Source organism: Onychostoma macrolepis, chromosome 18, assembly GCF_012432095.1.
Source record: "Onychostoma macrolepis isolate SWU-2019 chromosome 18, ASM1243209v1, whole genome shotgun sequence".
Lineage (NCBI taxonomy): Eukaryota > Metazoa > Chordata > Actinopteri > Cypriniformes > Cyprinidae > Onychostoma > Onychostoma macrolepis.
Genome location: NC_081172.1, coordinates 20,493,329 through 20,500,155, shown reverse-complemented (window position 1 = coordinate 20,500,155; position 6,827 = coordinate 20,493,329).

The following is a 6,827-nucleotide window of genomic DNA, read 5'->3' as shown; positions in this document are numbered from 1 at the left end:
TTTACCGATACTGATAGCTAGGTTGGACCACACTGACCGATACCGATTAATCAACCGATAGTTTTCAAAATGGATACTGAAAGAGAGCTAGTGCTTTACTTTAAAAAAAAAAAAAAGCAGCAACAGTACTGAACCATATTTTGTAAATGACTAAAAATATTAATATTATTTACTATATTGATCATTAAAGTTATTTCATAGTTTGCTAATGTTAAAAGAAGAAACTTTAAAATTTAAAAATGTAGCCTATTAGTAGCTAATAGTGAATGTTGAAATGAACACACTCTAACAAGGAACAATACTCCTACAGTTTATTCTCTTATTGTTAAGTATTACCATTTAATTTCAACAGTCATGCTTAAAGATGGCCATCTTTAAATACCTACACAAGGCTATAGCATTAAAATTACATCACGTGGGATCACGTGACCCTTCGACGGCGATGCAAGCTTAGTCTTTCGCTCTGCTCACTTTGCCACATATTGTATGATCCTGTCAGTAAAATTTGAACCAATCTGCATTGGACCCATCATGAGTGCTAAGGCAGACAAAGGGGATCGGAAAAGAGAGATTGAGCAATCGCCAATGAAGAAAAAATTCAGAGATTCCGCCATCTCCAGAGAAGACCTCGGCGATGCTATTGCTAGCCGTATTGAACTAGCATTTAAAGAGCAGCAAAGCATTTTGAATTCGGTTGTGAATTCGGCAGTAAGAGATGCGATGGACTCTGTACTGATTCCAGCATTGCGCGAACTGCGTGAGGACATACAAGCGACCAACAAGTCTGTTAAAGAGCTAAGAGAGGAGTTTGAGGCCATAGCTACCGCGGCGAAGCAGACACGTGACCGCATTGATTCTGTGCAAGCAGATGCACGTGAGGATAGGAGGGCAGTCACGGACGTAAGAAATCAGCTGGAGCGACTCACCTAGAAGATGACAGATATGGAGGACAGGTGCAGGAGGAACAACGTACGACTGGTGGGGCTGCCAGAGGGGGCTGAGGGATCCGACACGGCTGGTTTCCTCAGAGTTAATCTTCCCAAGTGGATTCCTTCCTTGAGGGGCCGTGACATTGAGATTGACCGGGCGCACCGCGTGTATGACGGAGGGAGAGGCTCCGATCGGCCAAGGACTCTTATTTTTCGTGTACTGAGATGGCATGACAGATCAGATATCCTGAAGGGTGCTCGGCAGGCCTATCCGGTGAAATGCGCACAGAACAATTTCACACTACTATTTTTTCCCGACTTTAGTCCAGCTACAGCGATCAGAAGAAAGGCATTTGGTCCGGTTTTGAAGAAGATGACAGCGCTTGGCCTCCAGCCCTTCCTCATCTATCCGGCAGTACTCAAACTACGGCACAAAGGGGAACAGAAAAGCTTCGATTCCCCTCAGAAAGCGGAGGATTTTATCAGCTCCCTGTCTCAGCAGAAGACATATGCTGCGGCTGTGGGGGGCGGCGACGGGGGAACAGCGGCCGCTGTCTCTCTGGTCCAACGGAAGGAACTTGATGGCCGGGATGGACATGGTTCTAGCTGCCCAGTAGGGGATGATGGTAGGATGGACATGGACGCTTGCTAACTCTATTTTTTGCTTTTTCTTCTCTCCTCTCTACTACCGAGATATTGTCCCTCTATATCCGGTACAACGATCTCGTTGATGGTAAGACTGACACTCCTTTTTTTTTCTCTCTCTTTTTTGGAGGGGACTAATTGAGAGTAGGTTTAATTAAAAATATTTTTTGGCTGTGTGGGCCTTTCGGGAGATGTCTTGCGTTGGAGTGGATCGGTCACGAACCATCACTATTTTTGTTGCTCAGTCAGACCTATGTTCTCGGTAATGTGCGGTCTGAGTTGTTCCTTGTTTATGGTTGTTGGTTGTTCAGGTTTTTATGTTGTTTTTACTTTTTACAACAGACATTTATACTGATATTTATTTTACCTTATTTCTAAAGGGATTTTTCATCTAGGAGGTTTGGTATCTAAAATGCACATCAGTGTTAACATGCTATTTACAGAATGGAAGTGCTTCTGTTTATTTTCATTTATTGAATACAGTTTTGGGATTATGAATATTCAATGCATACTCTAAATATTTTATCACTGAATGTGAATGGTTTCAATTCTGCTGTTAAACGAACCCGTGTGTTAGAATATTTACACCGTAAGTCTATTTCCTGTGCCCTAATTCAAGAGACACATTTAAAACAATCTGACGTGGCACGTTTTCAGAATAAATATTATAAATTAGCAGCTTTTTCCTGCGCTCAAAATAAAACTAAGGGGGTGCTTATCCTTGTTAATCGAAAGTTAAATCTAACAATTGAACACCTTGGTAGTGATGAGAAGGGTAGATTTGTTTTTATCCGATGCAAAATATATAATAATAGGCTAACATTGGTCTCTATTTATGGTCCGACTGAGACAGACAGTGCGTTCCTTACACAGATTTCCAAAACATTACTTGAGCAGACTGACTGCCCATTAGTGGTGGGTGGTGATTTTAATGCTGTCATAAATCCTGCTTTAGATAAATCTCAATCTGATACAACAGCCAATCCATCCTCTAAATTACTGAATAAATTTATCACGGAGCTCAACTTAATCGATCTTTGGAGAATTCAGAATACTAAAGCTAAGGACTTCACTTTTTTTTCTAATAGACATAAGACTTTCTCTAGGATAGACTACATATTTCTCAGCCCATCTTTAATTTCGTCGAATTCCTCCATTTCTATATTACCAATTTTATTATCTGATCATTCTGCTGTGTTGTGCAGTGTTCCTCTTTCCGATGTTAAAGCCAAGTCCCCTAGATGGCGCTTTAACATATCATTATTAAGTAATCAGACTTTCATTACTTCACTAAAAGAATATATTAAGGAATTTCTTGAAATCAATATGCCCTCTGATGTGGATCCTCAAATAATGTGGGAATCGACTAAGTGTGCCATACGAGGATTCTGTATATCTTTCTCTTCTACTCTTGCCAAAGCGAAAACTCACCAGTTTACACAATTAGAAAATAAAATCCAATCATTGCAAAACCTACAAAACAACATTTTACTGATCAACAGGCTACACAGTTGTCCTCTTTAAAATAAGAATATGATTTACTTTCACACTCAAAGGCGGAATTTATTTTACATAGGACTAGGCAAAAATATTATTTTGAATCAGAGAGACCTAGTCATTTATTGGCCCTTAGGTTGAAAGAATGCGAGTCTAAGGCATATATTAGCGCAATAAAATCATCGGATGATCAGGTCACCACGAACCCTGCGGCAATTAATGACATATTTAAAGGTTTTACATGAATCTGTATAAAGCGAAACAGATTTTGATGAACCAATTTGTAAGCAGTATTTAGATAAATTGGAACTTCCTCGGATCTCACAGGTGGATAAAGAGTCTTTGAGGCCCGTTAAGTTTGGAGGAGCTACGTCTCTCTAAAAAGCCTTCAAAAGGGCAAATCGCCGGTCTAGATGGTCTCCCCTGAATTATATTTAGAAATTTGGGATTTGGTAGGGACACTTATGCTTAATTCATTTAATTTTGCAATTGAACATGGGGTATTTCATAGAGATCAAAAAACATCACTGATTTCATTACTTCTTAAAAAAGGGAAAGACCCATTAGATTGTTCCAGCTACAGACCGATTTCGCTTATCCCATGTGATCTTAAAATCTATGCTAAAGTTTTTGCTTTTCATATGGAGAAGGTTATTCATAGTTTGATCAAGGAGGACCAAACTGGTTTCATCAAGGGGCGCAATGCATCTGACAATATGCGTCGACTCCTTCATATTCTTGACTTTGCAGACTCCCACCCGACCCCTTTTGCGGTCTTTTCACTTGATGCAGAAAAAGCCTTTGACAGGCTAGAGTGGAATTATATGTGGGCAGTTCTGCAATGTTTCGGCTTCGGTAAACACTTCATTTCTATGATTAAGACATTATACCACTCACCTGCAGCATCAGTCATAACTGGTAATATTATTTCCCCCCCATTCCCTTTGCAGCGGGGAACAAGGCAGGGATGTCCGCTTTCCCCCTTATTGTTTTGTCTATCTCTTGAACCCTTAGCACAAGCCATCAGGAAATCTGAAGTATCGATTAAGATTCATGATCATAATCATAGTATTTCATTATACGCTGATGATATTATTCTATATTTAGACCACTTTGATGTTTCAGTCTCTAGTATAATTAAGGAATTTGATCATTTTAGTAGCTTATCAGGATATAAAATAAATTGGAGCAAATCTGCTTTAATGCCAATTAACAATGTTAAAGTTAATTCTTCTATTCCCTCATTTATCCCTATTAAGGAATCTTTCATCTATTTGGGCATTACCATATATAAAAACATTCATAAGATTGCCAGAGACAATTTTAATAATATTTTAGTTAAGGTCAAAAATGACATTCAAAGATGGAAGACTGTTAAGATGAATTTGTTACCTCGATTTAATTTTTTTTCTCTATGCTACCACTTTCTCCCCCTCCAGGTTACTTTAAGGAGATCAACTCCATAATTTCTAAATTTATCTGGAATGATAAATGCCCCAGAATTAAGCTTACCACATTACAACATCCTAATAGCGCAGGAGGACTGGCTGTACCAAATTTTGAACTGTATTATTGGTCGTTCCAGCTTAAGGCTCTTCATAATTGGGTTGATCCTCAATCTACAGTTTCTTGGAGAGTGATTGAAGCTGACAAGGTTAAACCAAATAGACTCCAAGATATGTTATTTACTGGCACAGGAAAAAAAGGGGATAATTATAAATTTGGTCCGGTTGTGGCCAACTCTATTAAAATCTGGAAAACGGTGGAACGTCGGATAGGAGGAACCTTCAAATTTTGTAACAGTACACCTTTATGGCACAATTTTAATTTTGTATGCGGAAATCGTCCATTTGTCCAACCCTCTTGGTCCTCTTTGGGTGTAAACACATGCGGTGATATATATGATAACCAGGGCCTATGTTCATTTCAGACATTAAGAACCAAATTTTGTCTACCAGCATCCGCATATTTTGTCTTTCTTCAATTACGTTCTGCTCTCAAAGCGTATGGAGTTCCTTGGGCATCCCCCATCTCCTCTCATCCTATGCAAGATTGGATTGCACCATCTGTTGGTCGGCCGTCTGTTTCTTTAATATATAATAAGATTATTGATTGCATTACAAAACCTCTTTCTATTAAAACTATTTGGAATAGGGAATTATCTGACCTTAATTTGTATGTCGACTGGGAGAGAGTGTGGTCTAATCTCAGTTTAACATCTAAAAATCTGGCTCATCGTCTTATTCACTTCAAAGTCATTCATAGAGCATACATAACTCCTTACAAAAGATTTAAAATGAAACTACAACCGAATCTCAACTGCCATATATGTAATACTACATCATCAGGTACTTTTCTGCATATGTTTTGGGAATGTCCTGTCGTCATCAGTCTATGGACACATGTAAACCTGGTTCTATCATCCTTACTGCAAATGGATTGGTCTGTTAATCCAAGTTTGTGTCTTCTTAATGATGATTCTGGTCTCTGTATAACTTCAATGCAAAAGAGAATGTTGTTTGCTGGTTTTACAGCTGCGAAGAAGACAATAATACAAAACTGGTTTACACCGCACATGTGTGGAAAAACATATTGGATCCGTAGCCTCCTGCAAATAGTGACTTGTGAATGTACAACAGCACGAATCAATGGGGCCAAGCCTTCTACCATTGATGCTTGGCAGTGCTTTCTCTTTGATATACGTGACTGTATAAAGGAGTGACTTTTGTGTTTTTCTTGTCCTTCCCTCTCTCCCTCCCTTTGACTGGACTTTGAGATATTGAGTATGTGTCTGTTGTTGTTGTTGTTTTTTATTATTATCTTGTATTTTTTTTTTTTTTTTTTTTTTGGATGTTATGTATGAAAAAAAAAAAAATGTTGATAACAAAAAAAAATTACATGCATATGGATATTGTATGTGTATTCACACACTTTATTTGCTTCTATTTTTTAACACTTGATAATTATCTAATCCCAAAAAAAAATAACAAAAATTGTCAAAATAAACAACAAGTGCTGTCAGTGATTTCCGCCTCTAGAGGCCGCTCTCGTACTGTATAATGCCAGCGGACCCTTCTCAGTTTTCTGGTTGCAAACCGGAAAACTATCGGCATGGATTTTTGCCAATAACCGATAGTTGGGGCAATCAACTATCGGTGCCGATTAATCGGTCGACCTCTAGTATCAACTATAGCCTACTGTACGCGTTTGGGACAGAGGACCTTCTTCGTGATCGCTATAATGCAGTTCATTACTGACATTTAATTAAACTTATAAATGTTAAATTCTTGAATAAATATGATCATTTTGCTTGAAATTCTATCTGTTATCGTTACGTTATTACTGCTACACGACTCCTGTAAAAGTTTCTTATTTACAACAACGTATTTGTAATGTGCATCTTTCTTATTTTTAATCTTTATTGTTAATAAATGTATACTAATAAGAAATGTGATTTGCATATGTGTATAATTTAGTTCAGTGATACAGTGTTGTAGCCTAATCTTTTGTATTTTTTACATTTCTTTGTAGGAAACCATAAGTATAGAAATGTCTGTTTACTCACTCGCATCAATCGGAGTGAGAGAAACAGTTAGAGATGTTGAGAGTTGAGACAGGGGAAACGCGTTTGGGTAATAGTGAATACTGACCTATTGCGTACCGATGTTGCTCCGCTGTTAGCAGGGTGTAATCGCTGTATTTGGGGTAAAAAAAGACTGTACAAAAGGCCTAATTTTTAATGACGCTGGTGCCACC